General features: G+C 44.7%; 1 non-coding gene across 1 annotated transcript; it reads left to right on the top strand.

The window, feature by feature from the left end:
• The first annotated feature begins 10,250 nt into the window (after window positions 1-10,250).
• On the top strand, window positions 10,251-10,326 carry TRNAN-GUU (transfer RNA asparagine (anticodon GUU)). The gene has a single exon. It is a non-coding gene; the product is annotated as a tRNA-Asn (tRNA).
• Window positions 10,327-10,821: the final 495 nt, after the last annotated feature.

Genomic DNA, 10,821 nt, shown 5'->3' with positions numbered 1-10,821 from the left:
AACACAGGTCTGATTAGATTTATTTCTCCCCAGAGTTATATAGTTGGATAAGCATCATTTTTAATAACATTATAATTTTCTGCATTGTATTGTGTTTCAAGACAAGATTGCTAAAAGGGAGTAAGGATAATGCTTTTGATTAAATAAAACAACATAATGTAATTTGGAACATGAGGGAGGGGTGTGACATTCCAGGAGGCAGGGGCAATGTGTGGCCAAATATGAGTCAGGCCTGGAAGCAGGAAAAGTCCCATTTCTGGAAGTATATTCAGGCTGGCACAGGTGGGAAAGGAAAAGTAGGAATGTGCTTATGGACCCTCTCAGCTCCAGGAGCATTCATGCATATATAAAGGATTAATTTAGCAATGCCTAGGTGTGATGTGCTACTTCTGTTTCTATGGAGGTCAATAAATACAATGAGATGGGAATAATTGAGAGCAGATGGGCATATTATTTTCATTTGCAGCACTTCGTACCCAAAGCTCAATCCTGACCCTATGTTAAAAAATGACTCATACTCCACAAGTTCCTAAGAAACTTGAAAGCAAATTTGCAAAAATCTAGGTTGCCACCATTAACATGTGCAATTCATATGTTTATTCATAAGTCAGGGTGCTTTTTCCAATAGGGAAAGAATCACTAATGAGACCTCTCCCTCCACTATGGGTGTGGATCAAGAGTGTCAGTACATAGGGCGGTGATCATCATGTAAGAGATCTGAAATTTACTTGGAAGCTCAAATACAGCACCAGCTGCTAAGGACCTCTGTTTGGTTTGGTAGGCCAAGGTCAGCTCATGTGCCTGTGCACAGTACTAGAAAATTTGCTGTGTGCCCCTTTCAGTCATCATAATAGAAAGACTTTACTTCTTATAATATTAACGTTATCATTTTTGCAGAACTAAGTGCATCAGGAAAAAATAGAGGAAATTTTGCAGCTGCACACGTACACACACACAAGTTTGGCACAGCTTTACTGATGAGCTCTTGACTTTGAACAATTCTGTAATTGATGCAATTTAAGAAACCAACCAGAGAAACATCACTCAATAAGTGATTGCCACAGAAACATAACAAATCCTTAAGTTACCTAGCCACAGCCTATATACAAACTGCCCAGATTTTTCTCTTAAAAAAATGGCAGAATATTCATCCCGGAAGGAACTCAAACCATATTGCAGTGCCTTTCCCTTGTCTTACATTTTGAGGTTTTTCAACTTGATCTTGCAATCAAGATCGTGTGCTGTTGACTGAATACCTAGGTCTCGACTTTCTTTCCCAGCCAGCTTACAAATTCCTTGAGCGCAGAGGCTGCGCCATCCTTGTTGCATGAAAGCTGCTCAGAACGTGCTGAGGGTGGCCCTGGCGCCTCACCCACACTTTTCGTACAACCCCACGTGGGAAAATACTGCCGGTGAATTTATTCCATGCTGCTTGAACAAGGCAAGCTTTTTTTTTTTTTTTTTTACATAGGCAGAGATAGACAGGGGCAGACAGACAGGAACGAAGAGAGAGATGAGAAGCATCAATCATTAGTTTCTCGTTGTGCGTTGTGACTTCTTAGTTGTTCATTGATTGCTTTCTCATATGTGCCTTGACTGCCCGCAGCAGACCGAATAACCCCTTGCCGGGGCCAGAGACCTTGGGTCCAAGCTGGTGAGCTTTTTTGCTCAAGCCAGATGAGCCCGCGCTCAAGCTGGCGACCTCGGGGTCTCGAACCTGGGTCCTTCCGCATCCCAGTCCAACGCTCTATCCACTGCGCCACCACCTGGTCAGGCCAAGGCAAGCTTTAACCAGAGTTAATGTATGATGATCGGCAAAAATAACTGGTCTGGAAAAAAAATGAGTTAGCTACCTCATTATTCAAAATAATGATCCAGTTTGTGGATCGTCCAGGCCTCTGGCTTTTTTCTCCTTGGTGAGGGGAAGTGAGGAGAGGGGAATGTAGATGTTTCTAGGTGCTAATGCCAGTTCCTTGTGTGGGTCTGGTCAGACTCGGGCTGACTATCTTCATGAACTCTGTGGAGTGCCCTGAGCCTGTTCTCTCAGTGTGTCAGGAATGACTGGGCCTGGGGTGGGAGGGAGGTGGGGTGATTTCTTACACTGTGTTTGAAAGCCTTGACTCATGTTTTATTTCTAGCAATTCAAAGTAGACATTTGTTTCACCGGTAATCTTGAGAACTCTGAACTAAGTTTTTTTTAATAGTTTGATCAAGTTATAATTAAAATGACCGGTTTTAGAGCGTTTCCATCACCACCGTTTCCTCAGGCCCATTTATATTTATAGTTAGCCACAGCTCTACCCCTCCCCACCCCCAGCCGAGGCAACCACCGACCTGTTTCCCTTTCTCAAAATTTGCTTTTTCTACACATTTCATATAAATACAACCAGCCATGCCATATAGTTTTCACACCTGACCTCCTTGACTTAGGATAGTGACTTGGGGGGTTCATCCTTGTTGCAGTATGAATCAGCAGTTCTTTCATTTTAATTTGTTGTATATTATTCTATTGTATCGTTTTACAGTGTTTATCTGTTCCCCAGTTGATGGGTATTTGCAAAGTTTCCCATTTGCGTTGTTATGAATAATGCTCTTATGAATATTCACATCTGTATTTTTATGTGGACGTATGTTTTCATTTCTCTTGTAAAGATTCCTAGCAGTGGAATTGCTGGATCATATGGTATGTTTATGTTTAACATTTTTAGGGCCCTGGCCAGTTGGCTCAGCGGTAGAGTGTCGGCCTAGCGTGCGGAGGACCCGGGTTCGATTCCCGGCCAGGGCACATAGGAGAAGCGCCCATTTGCTTCTCCACCCCTCCGCCGTGCTTTCCTCACTGTCTCTTCCCCTCCCGCAGCCAAGGCTCCATTGGAGCAAAGATGGCCCGGGCGCTGGGCATGGCTCTGTGGCCTCTGCCTCAGGCGCTAGAGTGGCTCTGGTCGCAACATGGCGACGCCCAGGATGGGCAGAGCACCACCCCCTGGGGGGCAGAGCACCGCCCCTGGTGGGCGTGCCGGGTGGATCCCGGTCGGGCGCATGCGGGAGTCTGTCTGACTGTCTCTCCCTGCTTCCAGCTTCAGAAAAATGAAAAAAAAACAAAACATTTTTAAAAACTGTCAAACTGTTTTTTAAAGTAGCTGTATCACTTTACGTTCCCACCAGCTATGCACAAAGGTTTCAATTTCTTTACTCCCTACTCACATGTGATATTGTCTGTCTTTTTATTATAATCAATCTCGTGGGTATGGGGTGGTATACCTCAGTGTGGTTTTAATTTGCATTAATCTACTGACCAATTACGTTGAGCATCTTTTCATGTTCTTATTTCCATGCTATATCTTCTTTGGTGAAATGTCTATTTCAAATCTTTTTCCCATTTAGAAATATTGGGTTATCTTCTTATTATTAAATTATAAAAGGTTTTTATATATTACTAAAATTAAAAAAATCAGTCTTTCTCTCTTGGTATAGAGAAAAATCTCAGTTCAGTCTATATCCTGTGTACTTTTGTTACTATTCACAGAAAACATGTTACTTCTGGTCACCAAGTATGTATGAGTTATTCTCTACAACAATAAGCAAGTCTCTGACACCAGCTGGGTGTCCTATAGTTTAACTCAATTCTTAGACTATCTGCCTGGAGACACTATCTGCACAGAGACACTATCCACCTAGAGATCACATCAGATTCCACAGGTTAAAGTCTCAGTCCCACAAAACCATTCCCTACCTACATCAGCGGTCAATTGCAAGCAGTAGGTCCCCAGGTTACCCACAACTTCTGTCAGATTTGGCTACAAATCAGAGGTTCCCACAACCCCTTCCTCAGGTTAATTTATTAGACTGGCTCATAGAATTTAGGGAAACACTCATTTATGATCAGCAGTTTATTAGACATATGATAAAGGAAATAGATGAACAGCCAGATGAAGGGACACACAGAGTGAGGTCTGGGTGGGTCCCAAGCACAGGTGCTTCTGTCCCCATGAATTTGGGGGTGTCAGCCTCCCAGTGTAGATGTATTCACCAACCTGGCAGTTCTCTGAAACTTGGACCTTGGGGATTTTATGGAGGTTTCATCACATGGGAATGATAGATCACTGACTGCATTTTCAGCCTTTCTGAAGAGAATGGGAGGCAGGGCTGAAAATTCCAAGCCTCTAATCAGGGCTTTGTTGTTCGGTAACCAGCCCCCACCCACTGTCACCTCATTAGAACAAAAGATGCTTCTCTTGCCCAGGAAGTTACGAGGGTCTCAGGAGCCTTGTATCAGGAGCTGGGGCCAGTGTCAATATGATTTTCTATTATCTCACCATTGTAAATACAGGTCCTTTACAAAGACATACTTCATAAATATTTTCTCCCAGTCAGTGACTTATCTTTTCATTTTCTAAATGGTGTCTTTTGAAGCACAAAGTTTAATTTTGATAAAGTCCAATTCAGCTAATTTTCTTTCTTTTAAGTACCCTGCTTTTGATAGCAACTGCTTTTATATTGTCAAGATAAGAAAATTTATATAGATATATATTTAACAATATATATGCATAACATTATTTTGTAAATATAATATTTAATATATGAAATATGTTATGAAGAAAATTAGTACTAAAACTTTCTATTATTTCTCCTGACCTACTTTGAATTCTGAATAGACACAACAGTAGTACTCTGTTATGAATTAAGGTTTTTCAAAGCCACGATGAAAGAAATGCACTCCATATCACCTGGCACTGGAGACCGAGTCTGACACCTGGCTCCCAAAACAAATGCAAGCACATTTCCTAAACCCAGCTGTATTTAATTGTCTTTGTTGAACAAACACGACTACACCGACACTCTTCTGTCTGCCTTGTTGACTTCCTTCCTGCACTGTGCTTCCTGTGGGAGTTTTTTTTTTTTTTATCGTTTTCCTTCATTCCCCCCCCCCCCCCCCCCCCCCCCGCCTCTGCTGGAGCTGTCACCATGTGAATAGGTGACCCTCGAATCCCCAAACGACTGGTTTCCCAATGTGTTGCTGGGCTTGGATTTGTTATTTCTTCGCTGCGCTGAGGGGAACTAGGCGCGCCTGCCTTTCGCTGAGCAGTAAGTACATATTGGCAGCAACGCAACGGTACCATTAACAACACTTGATGCTTCTGAGGCAGCCTTCTCATTAGGGCCAAGCACACTGAGCAGAGAAGTCAGGTTTTAGGAATAAAGGGAAGTGCAGTATTGACACTGCGGAGTCCCGTTTCACGTGGCAAGGCAGGAGGTGAAAAAAGAAAGGAAAAAAATAACAAGAATTCTGAATGCCATATTTAAAAGCCTTTAACGTTGGCCTCTGGAAGAATTGAGCTCTCCGGTATCAGCCATCAGTGGCAGCAAGAGCAGGCAAGGGGAGCTGCGGCTGCGTCTGAGAGCAACAGGAGGGGGCGGGGCCCAGTCCACAGGGGCTGAGAGTGGAGGCGGAGCCCGCGGAGAGAGGATGGTGGAAGGTGTCTGGAAAGAGCACATTATCCCTCATGGTAAGTGCCAACTAAGTGTGGCAATTCGTGTGGGAGGATGAAGGCATTGACCTTGAACTGGAGTAGTAAGGGATACATTATCCTCTGAGAAGAAAGGGAGACAAAGGAAGAAAAGGCATGGATACAGATAAATTTGTTCTTTTGGGTGGAGTGTAAAACTGAAAGGGATCATGCCTAATGGAATCAATTTTACTTGACGACATAGATGAGGTCATCTGAAAAACTCAAGCAGGGAGATTAGGACGGTGACATTTTGGGATTATCAGTGAAGAGGACAGAGACCAGAGAGTACCAAAGATAAATTAGAAGATCAATGAACTAGCGCAACTCGGATGAGTCATAGAATGATAAGGCTACAGGTTTTCTCCAGCAGCACTTGATGGCTAGTATTTAAGAGCAATGAGAAAATGAATTGACACAGCTTTGAGGTTTCCTGGAGAAGAGGCTAACACGAGGATACAAGGAAATGTCCAGGTGGGAGGTAGAGTTTGGATGATTAACTATATCTTCCAGGATGAATAGGAGAGAAAGCAAGGCAAGAAAATGTTCATAGTGACACTTTCCAAACTTATCTATACATAGAATCACCTGAGGATCTCTTAACAACTGCAAAGTTCAAGCCACATTTCAGGTAAATTAAGTAGCAAGCCAGGCCATGGGACAGAGGCACAGACATCGTACTCTTTGGAGATCCTCAGGTAATTCTAACATGAAGATAATTTGGGAACCACTGGGCATGTATAATACATGAAGACAACGGTCCTCAAAGTGTGATTCTCAAGCCAACAGCATTAGCAACACCTGGGAACTTGTGAAATCCTTGAACCCCATCCCAAACCTATTGAATCAAAAATTCTGGGGCTGGGGTTCAGCAATCAGTAGTTTAACAAGTCCTCCAGATCATTCTGATGTATGTTAAAGTTTGACAATCATTGAGTTAGAAGAGAAGGGAATTTTGTTCTTGCTAATCACTTGTGGAGCAGGTGCTGTGAGGCGCTGGAAGTATTCCCTGACATCCAGCATTCCCAGCTGATGGCTACCTCAGTGTAGAGCCTGGAAAAGCCTGTAGTGAAAAAGCTAAACAGCTGTGGTCATCTACATATATGTTTGTTTGTTTATTTATTTATTTTGTATTTTTCTGAAGTGAGAAGTGGGGAGGCAGAGAGACAGACTTCCACATGTGCCCGACTGGGATCCACCCAGCAAGCCCTCTAGGGGGCAATGCTCTGCCCATCTGGGGTGTTGCACCGTTGCAACTAGAGCCATTCTAGCACCTGAGGTGGAGGCCATGGAGCCATCCTCAGTACCCGGGCCAACTTTGCTCCAATGGAGCCTTGGCTGCAGAAGGGGAAGAAAGATAGAGAGAAAGGAGAGGGGGAAGGATGGAGAAGCAGATGGGTGCTTCTTCTATGTGCCCTGGCCGAGAATTGAACCTGGGACTTCCACACGCCAGGCCAATGCTCTACCACTGAGCCAACCAGCCAGGGCCTCTACATATATGTTTAAATATCCAAGAGTTGGGCCTGACCAGGCAATGGTGCAGTGGATAGATCATTGGACTGGGGTGCGGAGTACCCAGGTTTGAGACCCCCAGGTCGTCAGCTTGAGTGCGGGCTCATTTGGTTTGAGCAAAGGTCACCAGCTTGGACCCAAGGTCACTGGCTCAAGCAAGGGGTTACTCAGTCTGCTGAAAGCCCACAGTCAAGGCACATATGAGAAAGCAATCAATGAATAACTAAGGTGTCGCAACGAAAAATTGATGATTGATGCCTCTCATCTCTCTCCGTTCCTGTCTGTCTGTTCCTATCTATCCCTCTCTCTGACACTCTCTGTCTCTGTAAAAAAAAAAAAAAATCCAAGTGTTGGGCATGTTGAGAAAACTAGTAGTCCAGACCACAGGTCTAGATCTTCAGTGTTTGTGGAAGATAGAAAATAGTAATGTCAAGTGGCCTAAGCTTTGATAGAGTTTACACATGGTGAAAAAAACTGCACCAGGCTCCAGACCCTGACACATGGCTGGTATCTGGGAACCGTGGCCTCCACTGGAGAGGGAACAAGAGAGCATGCACCATTGGGAGAAGGTAGCTTTCATTAATTGGGGAGGAGGTAGAGAAAATGCTAAAGTGTTTATTTTCTGTGGAATGGTGGCTTCAGAGTGCATGGTGGAGAGGTTAAAGGGTTTGGAGAGTGGTGGAGTGTGGGAGGAGCAGAAGATGGGAGAATAATACAGGATAGATGTTTGGGTACAGAAGGCAGGGGAGAAGGACAAGTACCATTTGTCTTTAGGGTGGTGGCCACAGATTATCGGAAGGAGAGCCCTTTGTGAAAATGACTACATTTCTCAGCATGAGTTATTTGGTCTCAGTCTTGTCACCATACCCCAGGGAGCTGAGTCACCTTGTGGTGAAAGCCACAGTCTCTGGCGAGGCTCTTTGTGTCAGGCAGAGCAACCGCAGGCCTCGGGAAGTAGTCTGCAGGTGGCTGGGCGGTAGCAAGCCCTGTCTGTGATTAGCTCTCTGGCCTGGGAGACCGTCCTCCTTCCTGGAGTTCTGGGTCTCCTACCCAGCAGGCTGTGCTTGCCGGAAAGTGGTTCCAGGGCCCAACTGTTATCCTAAGGAAAGTGGAGTCAGAAAGGCCTTGTATACTTACTTGTTGCTATAGCTTATCCTGGCTCTGACTGACAAGGGAGGCAGGGATGAGAACAGGAGGACGAAATTCATCGAGATGACAATAGCAGAAGAAGATACGTCCTTTTTGCTGGGCTATGTAGTCTGGGTTGTGATTTCTGTCTGACTCGTGGTATCACAGAGGATTCTGGAATGAATTATATTCAGGTATGAATTAGGCGTTCCAACTGTCACAAGGTGTAGCCTAGTTTACAGACCGAAACAATTGCTTGGGCCAGGCCAAGGCTACATTGTGGAGCTGGTGAAATTTGTTTCTGACCATCTGCCATTGGGGCCCTTTCCTCCTCCAAAAATCCTTCTCCCTGGGGTTTCCTCACTCTACAGCCCCTTCTTCAGAGCCATCCCTAGGGACTCAGGCTGGGGCAGCACGGGCATGTCCTCCGCCTTCTACCTAAGGGTCTGACGTGCAGTCATTACACACCCTCACTCCCTGAACGCTCTTGGCACACTGCCACCCTCCCCAAATACTCCTGTCACAACTCTTGGAGATATCAAGGTCCACCATGATGGTGAACCTTTGAAGTCCTTGGATTTAGGAATAATATTCACAATATGTAACAACAGGTAGAGCAAAGGCACTGACCACTCAACAGACACCAGTGTAAACCCCTCAGTAGGGCAGCAAGGTCCGTACATATGGCTCGGTAGCTGCACCCCGCCTAGCCCACCTCTCCGTCTTTCAGTGGTCTTGTCCGTCTTGCCTCAGCTGTCCACTCCTGTGGGTATGCCCTTCTCTACCTCAGCTGTCCCTTGTCATCACCATCAACAATGACCCCTTCTCCAGTTAGTCATCCTCTGCTGACCTTCCAGCTTATTTCCCTACTTCAATATTCTTAATTCCAACAGCCCTTTGGCATACCTAAAAGCTGTTGATCCCACAACTTTTTCTCTATCCCTCCAAATCTCAAACTCTCGTTCCTTTCTAATCTAGCTCAGATTCCATAGCTCATCATTATCACTCCCTCACACGCTCATCTTGCTCCACCATACTCATGTGGCAGCCTACATCCTAGTTATACCCAATGGATCACATACTACTGACTCATGCTTGCATAGTTCCTATGTCTTATCATCATACAATGAAAAACCCTATCCTTGACCCCACATCACACTCCAGCCACTGACCCAGGTCCTCTGCTCCCTCTTATAATAAAGTCCCTTAAAAGCATTGTCTGTCTCACTGTCTCCAATCTCTCCACCTGTGTTCAGCTAAACTCACTCCTATCAGGACTTCACCTCCACCACCCTAACAACTCTGCTTTCATCGGGACCACCAGAGACACCCACTGCTAAATCCATTGTCAGTTCTTAGCATTTATTTTATTTGATCAATAGGTAGCATTTCAGAACTGATCACTCCCTTCTTCTTGAAACACTATCTTCTTTTGACTTCCAGAATACCACACTTTCCCGATTTCTCTCCTCTGTCACTGGCTATTCCTCTTCAGAGTCCCTTGCTGGTTCTTTCTTATCGACTTCTAAATAGTGAGGTACTTCCTGGCTCAGTCTTTGGACTTCTTCTCTATCTCTACTCATTCCTGTAACAAGTTCATTTTTTCTCGCTTTAGATACTGTCTTTGCCTTGATGGGTCTCAATTTTATATTTCTACCAAAGACCACTCAACTGAACTCCCCTCTCACATGCCAACTGCGTATTGAACATCTCTACTTGATAGGTGAAAGGCATCTCATATTTAACATGTTCAAAATGGTACTTCTTACCTTCCTGTGGTTCCTCTTAAAGCTCTTCCAGCTCAATATGTGCAGCTTTATCTATCCTTCCAGTTACTCAAGCCGAAAAGCATAGAGCCATCCATATGTCTTTGTTTTACTCTCAGACCCTACATCTAATCTATCAGCAAATTTGTTGGTTCATTTTTAATCTATATCCAGAAGTAAACCTCTTCTCATCACTTTAGTTACTTCTACCATGGTCCAAGCTGCCAGGGTTTAGTTAACATTCATCACCTCATACAATTACCAAAAAAAAGTTTTTCCTTGTGATAAGAACTTTTAGGATCTACTTACTATCTTAGCAACTTTCAAATATACAATACAGGCCCTAGCCAGTTGGCTCAGTGGTAGAGCGTCGGCCTGTTGTGCGGGAGTCCTGGGTTCGATTCCCAGCCAGGGCACACAGGAGAAGCACCCATCTGCTTCTCCACCCCTCCCCCTCTCCTTCCTCTCTGTCTCTCTCTTCCCCTCCTGCAGCCAAGGCTCCATTGGAGCAGCGATTGCCTGGGAGCTGAGGATGGATCTGTGGCCTCTGCCTCAGGCACTAGAATGGCTCTGATTGCGGCAGAGCTACGCCCCAGATGGGCAGAGCATTGCCCCCTGGTGGGCATGCCGGGTGGATCCCGGTTGGGCGCATGCAGGAGTCTGTCTGACTGCCTCCCCATTTCCAACCTCAGAAAAATTAAAAAAATAAAAAATAAAAAAATACATTCAATACAGTATTGTTAACTATAATCACGATTCTGTACATTACATCCTAGAATTTATTTATTTTACAACTGGAGATTTGTACCTTTTGACCACCTTTCCCATTTCCCAAACCCTCACCCTCTGCCTTGGCAATCACAAATCTTATCTCTTTCACTATAAGTTCGGTGTTTTGTTTTGTTTTTATT

Source organism: Saccopteryx bilineata, chromosome 4, assembly GCF_036850765.1.
Source record: "Saccopteryx bilineata isolate mSacBil1 chromosome 4, mSacBil1_pri_phased_curated, whole genome shotgun sequence".
Classification (NCBI taxonomy): Eukaryota; Metazoa; Chordata; class Mammalia; order Chiroptera; family Emballonuridae; genus Saccopteryx; species Saccopteryx bilineata.
The sequence above is the reverse complement of the archived record's forward strand: the minus strand, read 5'-3'. Positions and strand labels throughout refer to the sequence as shown.